We start from the raw sequence: 16,626 nt of genomic DNA, 5'->3' as shown, positions 1-16,626 counted from the left end.
CATAGTGGTTACAAAAGTTTATATTCTTCGCATCCTTGTCAACATTTGTTCTTTGTTTTCCTGATGGTTGCTATTCTGACTATGGTAATGAAGAATCTCAGTGTAGCTTTACTCTTCATTTACCTCATGGCTAAGCATGTTGAAAACTGTTTCAGTGGCTAAGGATTTGGGGACATTTTCTGAAACATTTATTAGCAGTTTGCATTTCTTCTTTGGAAAACTGTCTATTGAATTTAATTGCTTATTTTTTGATTGAGTGATTCTGCTTTGTTTTTGTATTTTGGTGTTTAGCATCTCAAGTTCTGTATATAGTCTGGATAAAAATTCACTGTCTATTTTACAGTAGGCAAAGATTTTCTTCTCCTTCTATTTAGTTGTCTCTTCATTGTAGTGATTGTTTATGTTGCTATGTAGATAACTTAATTTCATGTGATTTCACTGGTTTTTGTTTTTGTTTCAATTCTTGGGATTATTTCAGTCCTATTGGAGTCTTTTTCAAAAAGTTTTTGCCTATGCCTATGTCTTTAAATATTTTTCTTTGGTTTTCTTCTAGAATTTCGTGGTTTCATGTCTTTGATTCATTTTCTTTCAGTTGTTTTTCTGCACAGGGTGAAAGATAAGGGATCAAATTTTACTCATCCACATTAGGATTATTATTACACATCATTATTACCTTCAGTTGTTAACATGACACACCAGGGAAAAGCGAACCTCATTTGAGGAATTAGCTTCATACGTTGGCCTGTGGGACATTTTTTTTTATTTTATTTTTTATTTATTTTTTGCTGATGGATGTTGGAAGAACCAATCTACTGTGAGCTGTACATGTCTGGGCAAGTGGATCTAAGATGTATAAGGAAACATAGCAAGCCAGTAAGAGTTATTTCTCTCTGGTTTCTCTTGACTTTTCATGTCATGACTTTCTCATGAGATGTAACTTAGCCTAATAAACCCTTTCCTTCCTCTCATTGCTTTGCACAGTATTTTAAAATAGTAATATACAGCAAGTTAGGATATATGTCTAGCTTTCCCAACATAATTTGTGGAAGAGAATCTCTTTTCCCAATACATGTCGTTATAACTTTGTAAAAAAAAATGCTCATGGTTATTTTGGTTTATTTTTATGTTTTCTGTTTCATAGGTCTGTGTTTTTGTGTTAGTACTATGATATTTCTGTTATTGTTGTTCTTAGTATAGTTTGAAATCATTTGTTGTGATGAATTTTTCTTACTGCCATTTGGGGGATGCTTTGTGCTTCTGTATAAATTTTAAGATTTTATTTTCTTGTTCTGTGAAGAATGTCATTGAGATTTTTATGGGGGATACTGTTTTTGATAATAAAGTCAGTTTCACAGTATTGATACCGCCAATATATTACTTTTGGGAAGTGTCTCCAACTTTCTGTGTCTTCTTGGGTCTCTGAAAGTTTTCATTGCAAAGGTCTTTAACATTTTTGCTCATGCTATTCCTAGATATTTTATTTATTATTTTGAAGGTATTGTGAAAGAATATTTTTGTCCTGAATTTCTTTCTTGTTTGTTATTGGTGCACAGAAATTTCCAGTCTCTATAGGTTGATTTTGCTTTCTGCTACTTTGATAATACTATATAGTAGAACTAAAAGTATTCAGATGGAGTTAGCGGGGTCTTTTAATTATAAGATTGTCATCTGCAAATAACATCTTCCATTCCTACCCTGATTTCCATCATTTTTAACAACTATTTCTGCTAGATTTTGCTTGTTCTAATTTTATATGACACTGAGTTGCAAAATTAGGTTATGTAAAAGATTCCCCCCCCCACCCGTGTATGTGTTTTATGTAAGCTCTCAATGCCTTAAAATTTCCTTTTAGTATTAGCTCAGCTACATTCTAGAGGGTTTAGGCTTTCATGGAATTATAGAAATTAAAATTTTTCTTTTCCTAGTTTCTTCAATGCTTCACTAGTCATTTAAAACTATATCATTCAATCTCCAAGTATGCTTCTCTAGGTTATTTTGCTATTGACTTCAAGTTTTATTACCTTATAACCTCATGATATCTAACAACTATTTCAGATTATTTTATATTAGTTAAGAATTGATTTGTGACTTACAAACTGGTTCATTTTAGGGAAGATATCTTAAGTCACTGAGAACAATGTGTGTATATGTGTGTGTGTGTGTGTGTGTGTGTGTTTTGAGAAAGCATTTTCCTGTGCAACAGCCCTGGCTCTCCTGAAATTCATTTTGTAACTCAGGTTGGCCTCAAACTCAGAAATCCACCTCTGCCTTTTGAAGGCTAGGATTAAAGGCATGTACCACCTGTTGGTATTTTGTAGATCCATTTGATCTATGATGGATTTCCATTCAAGTCTTTCTTTCTCTTTTACTTTGTCTGTCTGTCTGTCTGTCTGTCTGTCTGTCTCTCTCTCTTTCTCTGTGTGTGTGTGTGTGTGTGTGTGTGTGTGTGTGTGACAGGATGACCTCAAAATCATTATGTAGCCAAAGATCCTCTAACCTCACCTGCCAAGAGCTGGTATTACAGGGATGTGGCACCATGAGTCAATCAACTTGAATATTATGTTGTTGTTTAGATATCAAACCTTTCAGACCTTTTGTGCTCATTAGTGATTGTCTCATGAAACTGAGAATAGTAGTATTTTGTTATTGGTATATCTTCTTGATAAACTTTTATTTGCTAATATATTTTTCTGACTGGTTTTGGTTTAAAGTCTGCTATATCACATACTACAAAACAGGTGTGCCAGTTTGTCTTAGTGGCCACAAATTGTTTAGTTTATGTTTGTCATAAAAGGTCTTAATTTGGCAAACACTTTTAGAAAGAGGTTTGCAATCAATTACGTTTTAGGTTATCAACTGTTTACTTCTAGGGCTTAAAATACAGTTCTGTGCTTTTCTGGATTTTCAGGATCCTTTGTAACCCAGCTTTTCTGGATTTTCAGGATCCTTTTATCCCAGTTGTAGCCCTCTCCATCATCTCCTCCTGGTCCCACCATTCTTCTCTCTTCCTCCCCTAACCCTCTCTACTAGTCCACTGATAGGGGAAGTCCTTCTCTACCACTGTCTGACTCTAGCCTGTCAGGTCCCATCAGGAATTCCTAGATCCTCTTCCTCTGTGACCTGGCTAGGTCACCTTACCAGGGAGAAGTGACCAAGGAACAGGCATCCAAGTTCATGTTAGAGACTGTCTCTTCTCACCTTACTAGAGGACCCACATGGAGACTGCTGTCTATGTGCTACATCTGAGCAGGGGGTCTAGGTTCTCTCTATGCAAGCTCTTTGGTTGATGCATCAGTCTCTGCTGGTCCCTCTGGGGCCAGCATTTTTTTGGCTTTGTTGGTCTTCTTTTGAGGTTCCTGTTACCTCTGGGTGCTTCTGTATCACCCTTCTTCAATAAAACTCCCTGCACACAGTCCAAAGTTTGTCTGTGAGTCTCTGCATCTGCTTCTATCCACTGCTGGGAAGAGTCTTTTAGAAGACATCTGTGGTAGGCTCCTGTCTTGTTCCATCTTTTCTACCACTTCTGGTGTCTATCTAGTTTTCCCTTCTGAATGTAAATTAAGTATCTTCCCTTGAATCCTCCTTGTTGTTTAGCTTCTTTAGATCTGTAGATTTTAGTATGGTTATCCTATATTTTAAGAATAATATCCACTTATAAGTAAATATATACAATGCTTGTCTTTCTGATTCTGATTTACATCACTCAGGATAATCATTTCTAGTTCTAACTATTTGCCTGCAAATTTCATGATAGTTATGTTTTATTTTTAATAGCTGAGTAGTATTCCATTGTGTAAATGTACCATGAACTCCATTCTACTTTTGAGGGACATCTAGGTTGTTTCCAGATTCTGGCTATTACAAATAAAGCTGCTGTGAACATAGTTGAGCAAATGTCCTTATTGTATGGTTGAGCATCTTTTGAATGTATACCCAGGAGCAGTATAGTTGGGTCTTAAGGTAGCACTATTCTCAGTTTTCTGAGAAAGTTCCAAAGTGATTTACAAAAAGGTTGTACAAGTATACCTTTCCACCAGCAGTGGAGGAGAGTTCCCCTTTCTCCACATCCTCTCCAGTATGTGTTGTCACTTGAGTTTTAGATCTTAACCATTCTGATGGATGTAAGATGAAATCTCAGGGTCATTTTGATTTGCATTTCACCGATGACTAAGATTGAGAATTTCTTTCTTTCTTTTATTTTTTTTTCTGGGATGCAACAGATTTATTTATTTTCCTTTCTCAAGGTCCAGCTATACCACTCCTAGGTATATATGCAAAATACGTTCAAGTACACAACAAAGATATTTGTTCAACTATGTTTGTAGCAGCTTTATTTGTAATAGCCAGAACTTGGAAACAACCCAGATGTCCCTCAGTGGAGGAATGGATACAGAAACCATGGTACATTTACACAATGGAACACTACTCAACAATTAAAAACAAGGAAATCATGAAATTTACAGGCAGATGGTGGGAACTAGAAAAGATTATCCTGAGTGAGGCATCCCAGAAGCAGAAAGACACAAACAGTATATACTCACTTATAATGGATGCTAGATATATAATATAGGATAAACCTACAAAAATATGTGCACCTAAATAAGGTGAGCTAGAAGGAGGACCCTGGGCAAGATGATTAATCCTCACTCAGAAAGGCAAACGGGAAGGACATTGGAAGAAGGAGAAAACAGGAAATAGGATAGAAGCCTACCATGGAGGGCCTCAGAAAGACTCTACCCAGCATTGTATAAAAGCAGAAAATGAGACTCATAAACAAACTTTGGTCAGTGTGCAGAAATTCTTATGAATTAAGGGGGAGATGGAAATACCTGGAGAGTATAGGAGCTCCACGAGGAGAGCGACAGAACCAAAATATTTGGGCATAGGTGTCTTTTCTGAGACTGATACTCTCTATTCAGGGATGTAACCTAGAATCCTTGCTCAAATGTAGCCCATGGAAGCTCAGTATCCGAGTGAGTTCCCTAGTAAGGGGAACAGGTACTGCCTCTGACCTGAACTCAGTGGCTAGCTATTTGAGTACCTCCCCTGGATGGAGGAGCAGCCTTGCCAAGCCACAGAGGAGGGCAATGCAGCCAGTTTGGATGAGAGCAGATAAGCTAGGGTCAGATGGAAGGGGAGGAGGACCTCCCCTATCCATGGACTTGGAGAGGAGCATAGGAGAAGATGAGTGAGGGAGGTTGGGATTGGGATGGGGGAAGGGAAGCCTTCTTGGTCATGGTCATTTTTTTTCAGGGTTATAAGTATGGATCTATTTCCAATTTTCTGCATGTAGACATTAGTAATACCAACACAATTTATTGAAGATGCTATCTTTTTTTTTCCATTGTATGGTTTTGGCTCCTTTGTCAAAACTCAGGTTATCTGTAGATATGTGGGTTTATTTTGGGGTCTTCAATTCAATTCCATTGATCCTCCAATCTGTTTCTGTGCCAGTAACATGCTGTTTTTATTACTGTTGCTCTATGGTGCAGCTTCAGATCAGAGATAGAGATATTTCAAAAAGTTCTTTTATTGTATAGGATTGTTTCAGCTATTCTGGTTTTTTGTTTTGTTTTATCATACGAAGTTTAGAATTGTTCCTTCAAGGTCTATAGCAAATTGTTTTGGTATTTTGATGGGAATTGCATTGAATCTGTAGATTGCTTTTGGCAAGATGGCCATTTTTACTATGTTAATCCTTCTGGTCCATGAGCATGGGCGATCTTTCCATCTTCTGACATCTTCTTCAATTTCTTTCTTCAGAGACTTGAATTTTTTTTTTTCATACAGATCTTTCAGTTTCTTGATTAGAGTTACACCAAGGTACTTTATGTTATTTGTGACTACTGTGAAGATTGTTGTTTCCCTAATTTCTTTCTCAGCCATTTGTCTTTTGTGTACAGGAGGTCTAGCGATTTTTTTTTAATTTACTTTTGTATCGAGCCATTTTATTGAAGTTGTTTATCAGCTGTAGGTGTTCTCTGGTAGAATTTTTTGGGTCACTCATATATACTGTCATATCATCTGCAAATAGTGATACTTGGACTTCCTTTCTGATTTGTATCCCCTTTATAAACATTAAAATAATATCTGTATATGAAAGACAATATGTTGCATATCTTTTTGAGTCCTGGTTCCTTAGCTTACTTATAATACAGGACTATCCATTTTTGTTGCAAATGCCTTATTTTCCTTTATAATTTCAGCTGAATAAAATCCCATTGTGTATTTATTCTGTACTCTTTTAAAACAATATTTTTAAATAATATTTTTATTCTTTGAGGATTTCCTACAATTTCATATGGATTTTGAATGTATTAGCCCCATAATTCTCTACCTCCTCCCATAACCAACCTCTACACCCTTTCCTCCTTTGCCACTCAACTTTAAGAATCCTTCTTTTTTTCCTCTTTCCATTGAGCTCACTTTGCATTATCCAGCTAGTCCCTGGTGTATGGTTGTCCTAATAGGGGTTACATCATTTAAAGAAAACTGAGTCTCCTCCTAGCAACAACCAAATACCAATAGTTTCTCAAATTGTTGTGAGATTTCATGCCAACTCCTCCTCCCTAATCCTCAGAATTTTCCTACCTTAAGCTCCTTCAGGTCTTGTGAATGGATTCACACTTGTTCTAAGTTCATGTACACAACTGCCCTGTTGTATTCAGAAAACACTATTTCTTTTATGTTTTCTCCCACTTCTAGATATTTTTATATTTTAATTTTGTTGTACAATACTTTTTGACAATATTCTATCTTTATTTCCAACTACTTTTAGATCCTCCCACTTCCTTACCCCATCAACTTCATGTTCTTTCTGAAAACAAACATAAAAAATTCAAAACAACACATTAATATGAAAAAAATGTATATCTGTGTTGGCCAATTACTACTGGATGGCCTTGGAGTATAGTTGATATATACTCCGTTGGAGAAATATCATTTTACTCTTCCCAGCAAGAATAAGTTACAAATAACTTCTTGGTTAATGGTGGAATTTTAGCTCTACTTTTCTCCATGTTGTGTTTTGTCAGGTTTGAACCTGTCCAATTCCTGGGTATGCTGTCATAGTCAGTAAGTTCATGTGTATCAACTTTGTACAATGTTTCTGGAAGAATCATCTGTTTCCTTGATGTCATTCTGTCTCCCTTGCTCTTACAGTCTTTCTGGCCTCTCTTCTATGAGGACATCTGAGCCTTGTCGGAAGGAGTGTGATAAGTCTATCCAGTTTAAGTAGGAGGACTCTGCAGTCTCTTAAGTCTGTCTAGTTTAAGTAGGAGCACTCTGCAGTCTGCATGTGGACCAGTCCTGGATCTTTGTGATAATTGCCATCTACTGATATGAGACACCTCTCTAATGCATCTTGAGAGATGATCCGATATATGGATATAGCAATAAGGGCATTATCCTCTCATCTACTGATAAGTAATGGGTATTTAGTTTTATTCAATTTCTTTACTGTTAATAATACTGCAGATATATAGATGGAAGTACCAATAACTCTTGTCCTTTTACTGTCTTACACAAGGGTAACTTCTTATTAACCAATTTCTTCTGCTTTCTCAGAGTCTAAATTGCTTCCTGTGCTTTTATGACTCAAGTGAAGATTGGATCTAACTCTGAACACAGAATTTGAGTGTAGTCTCAGGTTGCTGAGTGTGCCTATGAGCACTGTAATGCTTGACTATTTAAACATATTCAGAAATTTATAAGGGAATGACCTAGGACAAACAATGGCTAAAAATTTAACTTCTGCCTAATTTCAGACTCAGGTTAGACATGCTCAGGGAAATTGTTGGCTAGACTAATGACTTATGTTCCTTTCTTTTAACATGGGGGAAGAGCTGTGCCTCAAAAGCTTTTATTAGGCTTGTAGATTGTTGCTTTGGCTTCACAAGAAGAATATAAAATTATTGGGTTAGTATCCTACTAAACATAAAAAATGAAATTAATCCTTTATGGTTTACGAAAAACTGTCTTCTGACTTCCTGAATTGATTTTTAGAATACTGGCTTTAAACACAATTCCATAAATTAGAAGAAAGCACATGAAGATTGTCGTGCATCTTTGTGGATGCTCTTGTCATTGGCAATTAGAACTCAACTCTTAAAAAAGACAGGATTGCAAGGCAGTAAATAGTAGGGAAAGAAAGAATAAATTAAAAAAAACATGTTCTCAGAACTCACCTTCAACATATATGCAGCATAATTTATATCAGTTTTATGAAAGACTGTGGAGCATGCTTACAGGTTTACCTGGGATGTGAAATGATGTTCTGAATGATAGCTTTTTTCCATGGATGAGGCTACAAGGTGCTTCTCTGGTTTTAATAAATTGTCAACTGTCCATTTTTTTTTTTTTTTTTTTTTTTTTAGTAACAGATAAAAAGGTATTCATTCCATTGAGTCACGTAATTTTATCCTTGCTACTTTATGTGATGATGTTATGGTAATTCTTGGACAGTAAAGCAGAAAATCAACATAAAAGAAAACTAAAGCCCACGATATTTCAGTAAGATATTGTCATTTAAATGAGAAGTTATGTCATTTAGATGATCCATTTCACAGATATGGATGTAGATAAGCATCAGACATTCTGCTAGATAACATTTTCACATTTGAGTTCACCTTATTTCTGTTAACTACCAGAAATTTCTGTTAACTACCAGAGATACAGAAATTGATTACTCTGATGGTTGCCTGTTCACATCATGAACTGTACAAATGCTCTGCCCTATATTTCTATAATATACAACTTATAAAATTCCATTTATTAATTTTTGAGAATATTCTACAAGTCTCCCAAAATTCAAAGAAACTATAGGAATTAGTTGCTGCAATTCTAAATATTCGCCATGTTTTCTTACAAGAAATATTGTGAAAAAATCAGTGTTGAGAAGTTTAAATTATTTTCATTGTTAATTTTTTTTAGTGTTGTCATCCTTTATATTTTTTTAATTCTTTATTAATTACACTTTATTCACTTTGTATCACCCCTGTGGTTCCCTCTGTCCTCCCATCCTAATCCCTCCATTCCTTCCCACTCTGCATGCATGCCCCTCCCCATGTCCACTGATAGGGGAGGACTTCTTTTACTTCCTTCTGATCCTAGTCAATTAGGTCTCATCAGGAGTGGCTGCATTGTCTTCTTCTTTGGCCTGGTAAAGCTGCTCCCTCCTCAGGAGGAGGTGATTAAAGATCAGGCCAATCAGTAAATGTCAGAGACAGTCACTGTTCCCATTACTATGGAACCCACTTGGATAATGAACTGCCATGGGCTACATCTGTGCAGGGGTCCTAGGTTATCTCCATGCATGGTCCTTGGTTGCAGTATCAGTCTCAGGAAAGACCCCTGTGCTCAGATTTTTGGTTCTGTTGCTCTCCTTGTGGAGCTTCTGTCTTCTCCAGATCTTACTATTTCCCACTTCTTTTATAAGATTCCCTGCACTCTGCCCAAAGTTTGGCCATAAGTCTCAGCATCTGCTTTGCCAGTCTGTATACCTGTTAATTTTTTATATACAAAATAGTAGGATTAGTAAAGAAAAGACCAAAAAGAATGATCTATAAAGATTTAAAGTCATTTCTTTTCCTCCATATGGTTTACTTAGGAAGGTGGAGGTGGAAAAAGGATTTATTTGGCTTATAATTGCAGTTAATAGTCTATTATTGAGAAAAGTCAGGGCAAGAACTCAAATCAGAAACCAGAAGTAATGAGTCATGGAGGGATGCTGTTTACTGACCTGACCTGGTTCATGCTCAGCTAACTTTTTTCCTTCCATTAAAAAATATTTTTTTTCTCATAGATTACATCTCATATATAGTTTTTCCACCCTCCCTTCGGATTTCACGTCCTCCATCTCCCTGACCTCTTCCCTCCCCAGTTTCCCTTCAAACTTTCCTTCCACACTTCAGTTTTCCTTCAAAAAGCCAAGCCTCTCAGGGATGTCACATAAACATGGCATATCAAGTTACAATAAGATTAGACACTTTCCTTCATATTGAGGCTGGTTGAAGCAACACTACTGTGGAAAGGGAAAGGGTCCTAAAAGCATCAGTAATAGTGTATGCTCCCTCTGTTAGGGGTCCTATAAAACCACCAAGCTGCATAACTATAACATATATACAGAGAACCTAAATAAGTGTTTCTAACGATTTCTGCAGACAAGGTTTAAATGTTAAACAATTTTAAATAAAGTATTTTCTAGGAAGATTAGGCGAGGTGCACTGAAAATTAATAAGGTGCCCAAAGCCAGGCAGACTGCTGTGCCTTTAATGCAAGCACTCCAGAGGTAGGGACAGGTGGATCTCTGTCAGGTCGTGGCCAGCCTGTTCTTACATAGATGGTTCCTGGCCAGGTAGGGGTTCAAAAAATTAAAATTATTTCTGAATTGACATAAACTGAAAAAAAATGATGCTGAAGGAGAAAACAAGTTATTAACAACCACAAGAATGTATGTTTTCAATGCTATGCATTTTCTCTCTCTTTTGTTTATTATTTATTACAGTTTATTCACTTTGTAGCCCAACTGTGACCCCCTCCATTATCTCCTACCACTCCCAGCCCCTCTGTCTTCTCCCTATATACCCCTCCCCTAGTCCACTGATAAGGGAGGACCTCCTCCCTTTCCCTCTGACCCTAGCTCATCAGGTCATATCAACACTGGCTGCATTATCTTCCTCTGTGGCCAGGTAAGGCTGCACCCCCAGGAGGATGTGATCAAAGAGCCTGAAACAGAGTTCAGGCCGGAGACAGGCCTACTCCCCATACTTGCAGATTGAGTCTATGGGTTACATCTGAGCAGGAGATCTAGGTCCTCACCATTAATGGGCCTTGGTTGAAGTATCAGTCTGTGCAGGGTCCCCAGGGCCAGATTTTTTTTTTTTACACTGTTGGTTTCCAACTGAAGCTCCTGTCTTTCTATCTCTCCCTTTTTTCATAAAATTCCATGCATTCTGCCCAAAGTTTGGCTACTACAGATGGCCTCTGAAAGACTACTGATCGAGGTATTGAAGCAGAGCCTGAGACTCATAAACTTTAAAAAAAATTTTTTTTAAATAAGAAATAAAAATATACTTAAACATCCACATAACAAAATGCTGTTAACTATGTTATATTGCTAAAAATACAGCTAAAGGAATAGTGCATTTTCCTTCATCATTTTTTCCCACTGGCATCTTAATATATTACTAATATTAGGTTGATTTCGTGAATTTGTGAAAAATATAATTCCACTTGGGAATTTTTATGGGCAAAAGCACTCATTTATTTGCCCATTTATTATTTCCATTGAATAAATAGCATAAATTTGAATTATGAATTTTAATTCATACTACTCATTAAACTACTAATTGATCTAGAAATTCAGGTCTAGGTTATCATGTTTTTTTATAATGACTCGATTGAGTAATTTTGTTAAGGCACAGGAATCCCATTTATTCAATCCAGGTTTATTCATTATGTCTGAGAGTCAGAAATTCTCTTTGTTTTGCATACAGTGAAAAATAAGATCTGCAGAGATATCTCCTTGCTCAGTGCATGCTGGGCATCCAGAAAAGGGAAATGTCAAGTGGAACAAACATGTTGCTCATGGTTTAGTAGGTTGCAGGGCATATGCAATTTATCTAGGGATTTCTTTCATGTTCTCCTAAGCTCTTTTTCACCATTTTACTGAAACTGAAATAATTGTTCATTATTATTTGCAGCATACTATATACATCTTTGCTGAGATCACTACACATGGAATAAAAAAAAAATCCTCTACCAGATCTAGTCAGACAGACTCCCACCATGGAAGCCAAAGTGTCATTTCCTGGGACTAAAAGGTCACTGCTCTTCTTATTTATTCCTGCCCAGAAGGCTTCTCTGCAGGTTACCTGGCAAATACACTTTTCCTTCTTAGAGCCAGTCTCAGTATACTTCTAAATGACACTCTAAAAATTGTGTGTCACACATAATTGCCTGTGTCAGTTGCCAATTGATTTTGTAGGTGACTAGTCAGCTTCTTTGATTAGGGTGTAGAGTAAATGCTATCAAGGTTACCGGAAGATTTCTCCTTTGTGGATATATATTGGATTGTGATCAGGCCCTGGTTGTCAGATTCAAGGACAAGAACGTGATACAGTATGGCAGGTAAGTACAATTATTTAAGTTTATTTTAAAGCAAGAACACAGAACACTGCAATAGAGAATCTGAAAAAAAGAGATAAAGTTCTATAGAACATGTGTTTCTAGCACTTGGATGACTTTATTTCAGGAATAAACAAAGAAGGCAGAGGGCAAGTTAGTAGCAGAGCTTCCTAGAGATCTCAGGCTATGAGTATGTTTGTCAAAACAAGGATGGGAGAGATATTAAATTATAATAAATATGTCAATATGGAAACTAAGACAAGGTGAATAAAAAATTTCAGACCTCATCTCAGTATTTAAGCACAGTTGAATGTGTGCTGCTATGATACAATTTATACCAAAGACTTTGTAAACATTTTAACAGCCTTCCTGTGACCAAGGTCATTAGTGAATGATGGAACTGTTGGGGAATTAAGCTAGATCTTATAAACTTGTACAAATGGAACTGCAAAAAGGTGTTCTTAAGGCATAGAAAAATCCAAGTTGGATACACATGTGACCATCATTGATTTACAAATGTGAAGTTGCTACAGATCCCATAAAGTTCTTGATTAAACTGAGAATTCTGGGCATCATCCTAGAATTTCTGATTTAGTTGTCTGTCATTGGACAACTTGCATTTCTAATATATGCCCAAATGATGACAATATCCAGGTCCCATTATCCACATGTATTTTATTGTTGCAGTATATTGATACCAATTCCTTGTTATTGGAACAAGAGAAGAGTTACTACTAGATTCTACTAAAAAGGGAGACCCACTCATGTTTTTATCTTTTCCTAAGTATGAGAGGCCCATGGAATGATAGTAAAAGACCCCAGTTAAAAAGATATTCCAAATTTTCTAGAAGAAAAATATTCATGTCATCAAGAGGCTATATATCTGTTGGTGTAGAAAACAAACTAGGAAATAATAAGGTAAGAAATACACAAACTCTCTGAAGCTTTCCCTCATATCATACTTGGAGAATTCTAGGCCCAGAGTTAGAAGGAACAATGGAAGTTGGATGGACAGTTAACAGAGGCGTGGCAATCATACAGGAATTGATTATATGAAATACTGACAGTTGACTATCTATAATCCAATATCCAGCCTCCAAAATGTTCCTTTACTAAGGATAGGCTGTGAGTTAATTTTAACTATAAAGCCATAGCTAACAACCACCAGATATTTTCATGAAAACAGGAACAGTTGACCCTGTAAATAGAACAGCGCAAATCTGTAGTTGGTGTACTTAGAGTAAGGAAAGGTTATAAGAGAAACAGGAAAAAAATATGATAAATAAAAGTACAGGAAATGAAAGAGCTCAGGAGAATAGAAGTTTACATGATATATCCAAAGAGAACTCTCAGAAATTTTGCACAAAATAAAGCAAGATAAATAACACAAATGATTCATATGGATCACAGGAATTGGAGAAACAGAATAGAAAATAAAGAGGAAGAAGTAAACAAAGATGGATTGGAAATACATTTTATTTAGTTGGAGGGAAAAAAGACATTTCTGAAGTATTGTGGTGATTTGAATGAGAATGGCCCCGATTGGCTCATTTATTGGAATGTTAGGTTCCCAGTTTACGGAACTGCTTGGAAAGGATTAGGAGGTGTGGCCTTGTTGGAGGAAGTTTGTTATATGGGGTGGGCTTTCAAGTTTCAAAGGCCATGCCTTGCCCAGTCTTTGCTCCAGTGGAACTCCTGCCTAATTCACACCATGGTGACAATGGACTAAGCCTATGAAACTGTAAACAAACCCCCAGTTAAATGCTTTTTTTAAAATTAAAGTTTCTGTGGTCATGGTGTCTCTTCACAACAATAGAACTAAGACAAGTATTGAATGTGTCTAATAATACTAAGGAAATGAATAGACCAAAATAAAATTATTCAAATAAAATTTAAGAAAAACAGATACAGCCACAGAAAAGGCTTTTGGGGCAGGAAGAGAAACATATATGCACCCTTCCAAAATAAACAAAAAGCACAAACAAACAAACCAAAACCACGGAACCTATTCTCTCTGTAGAGATCTGGAAAAGATAGTGGAAATGTGAATGGAAGACTCTTTTGAATGTAGAAGGCTATCCCTTGCTAAGAAGGTTTTACCTTTCCAGGAAGACTGAACCAAATATTGCCATAAATTGGAAGACAGATTATATGAGATAAGTGTTACATGGAGTTGAAAAGACAATTTAAAAAAAAAGAAGTTAAATTTATTGTAAAACTGTTTCAGGAGAGGTGTAGAAGGTTGAAGAAACTTTTACTTTAATTACACATCCCATAAATAAATGCTTTACTTTTTGAAACTAAAAAATAAAGTCACAACTCCTTGTCCATTGAAAAGTGCTGTAGCTTTAACATTACATGCATGATGAACATATTTTTATTGTAAATGTTTCCACTAAGGAATCTTTAGCTAAAATAGCTGCCTATTTTAGAAAAAAAAAATCTTAAGATTTATAGTGCAGAACTAGCTGTTCACACCAGCAACCACAGTCCTTTCCCCATCTAAATTAACCCCAGCTGCTCAGCAGTATAGGAAATTTTGAGTCAAAGATAAGTAGTTTCTTTTCATACCATTAAAAGTGGGCTCAAGCTTTAGTACAACTTAGCGAGCTTCTAAAAATGCAGTTGTGAAAATATTACAACATTCAGTGCCACCGCTTTAAAAGGAAGCCATAGGTCAATTAGTTTGCTTTTTAAAAACATGGTAGATAGGGGGATCCACAACCTCAAGATAAAATTGTGTACATTCTGATAGATGAAGCATATTGCTCAGGAGCTACCATGGCTTTATAATGAACAGGTATTGTTTGATAGTATTTTATTCTGTTGTAGAAACAGATTTGGTAACTGACAGGCAATTATTAGTGAAGTTGACCTCAGTATTTAGAAGGGGATCCAACAGTCTTTCTCTAGCCTCTTCTGGTCACTACACTCATGTGCACATACCCTGTAGACAAATATCTACACCCATACTTTAACATAAATCTTAACTATATAAGGTAGAAGGGGAGAAACTCCCTCCTGAAAAGTTGTACTTTGACCTTCTTGTGCACACTGTGGCGTACATGGTCCCATACTCCAACCTCAACACTCTGGAACACACACTTAAGAATAAAAACAAGGATAAAATGAAAGTAATAAGAGTAATAAAAGGCTAGGATCAGATGGAAAGGGAGGAGGACCTCCCCCATCAGTGGACTTAGAGAGGGGCAGGAAGGAGTTGAGGGAGAGAAGGTAGGATTGGAAGGGAATGAGGGAGGGGGCTACAGCTGGGATACAAAGTAAATAAACTGTAACTAATATAATAAAATAATAAATAAAAAAGAAAATAAAAATAATAAAAGGAATGAGTGTTTCAGTTTGACTGTGAAGGCACAGGAGAACTTATATCCCAACTCAATACAATTAGATATCAAAAGTTCATTCTTAGGTATTTTGTCCTACTAATTTTTCATTTGCATGCATAAGGACTAACTGGATTGCTAATGTGTTCTAGTTACTCAGATGTCACACTAAGACAGGTTAAGTACTGAAAGTAGCACTTTAGATTTTGACTAGAAAATATTAAAAATAACTGAATTAAGATCCACATTCTTCATAAAATATCTTTGAAACATAAATTTAATAACAAATGCATATAATGATGTTACAAAAATAGATCAGATTATTTTCTGGATCTGTGTAAGGATTTTTGAAGTAAAAATCAGAAACAGACTAATAAAAAAAATGGGCCTAGAATAATAGAGAATGATGTAAGATCAATCATGACATAAAGTGTAAATAAGAAAGGTCCAAAGCTTTATTAAATATAAAATCAAAATAAAGCATAAAATATTATCTTAGGTTTATAAACAAAAGTAGTTTGGTTGTCTAATGTCTATCACTACATAATGTGAATGTTATTTTGGTATTAAAGAGAGTAAAATCTAAAGAAAATTGACTTATTACAGTCAATGATAAATGTAGTCATAACAAATCAATTTACAAGCGTCTACATAAAAGCTTTCTACTGATATATGGGCAAATGTTTGTTACCAGAGTCTAGAAAGTGTCTGCTCACATTTCACTTTGTACTGTTATAATTTTTTAGCTGCTTTCCTGGTACTTGACAGTATACCCACAAATCGGCCACAGCATAATATTTCTCCTTTAGTCTCATCTCTTATCTTCTTAAGTTTGGTCTTTATACGTACTCCCAGAACAACAAAAGCTAAGACAAAAAAAAAATCATGGACTAGAGTTACGTGATTCAATAATGTACAAAGGAAAAACAAACAAACTTGATCTTTAGGAGAACAATATATTTACTTAAGTCTACATGAAAATTTTTATAGCAACTACTCACATATGTAGGCAAAAAGCTAGCATTTTATGGTTTGTAATATCTTAAAAGCTGTAGAATATGGTAACCCTGTGGAAAAAAGCATACTTTCTGAAAAATTCCCAGATAAGTGAGAAAATGTAATATGGTAGTAGCAATAAAATAAGTGAATATGCAAG

At 35.8% G+C, this 16,626-nt stretch overlaps 1 long non-coding RNA gene across 1 annotated transcript in view; it reads left to right on the top strand.

Annotated features, from left to right (window-relative positions):
* The first annotated feature begins 11,979 nt into the window (after positions 1 to 11,979).
* Positions 11,980 to 16,626, top strand: part of LOC132650096 (uncharacterized) — a 365,111-nt gene continuing 360,464 nt past the window's right edge. Inside the window, exon 1 of the long non-coding RNA XR_009588465.1 lies at positions 11,980 to 12,129. This is a non-coding gene — a long non-coding RNA (uncharacterized LOC132650096). The remainder of the gene's footprint in view (positions 12,130 to 16,626) is intronic.

Source organism: Meriones unguiculatus, chromosome X (assembly GCF_030254825.1).
Source record: "Meriones unguiculatus strain TT.TT164.6M chromosome X, Bangor_MerUng_6.1, whole genome shotgun sequence".
Lineage (NCBI taxonomy): Eukaryota > Metazoa > Chordata > Mammalia > Rodentia > Muridae > Meriones > Meriones unguiculatus.
The sequence above is the reverse complement of the archived record's forward strand: the minus strand, read 5'-3'. Positions and strand labels throughout refer to the sequence as shown.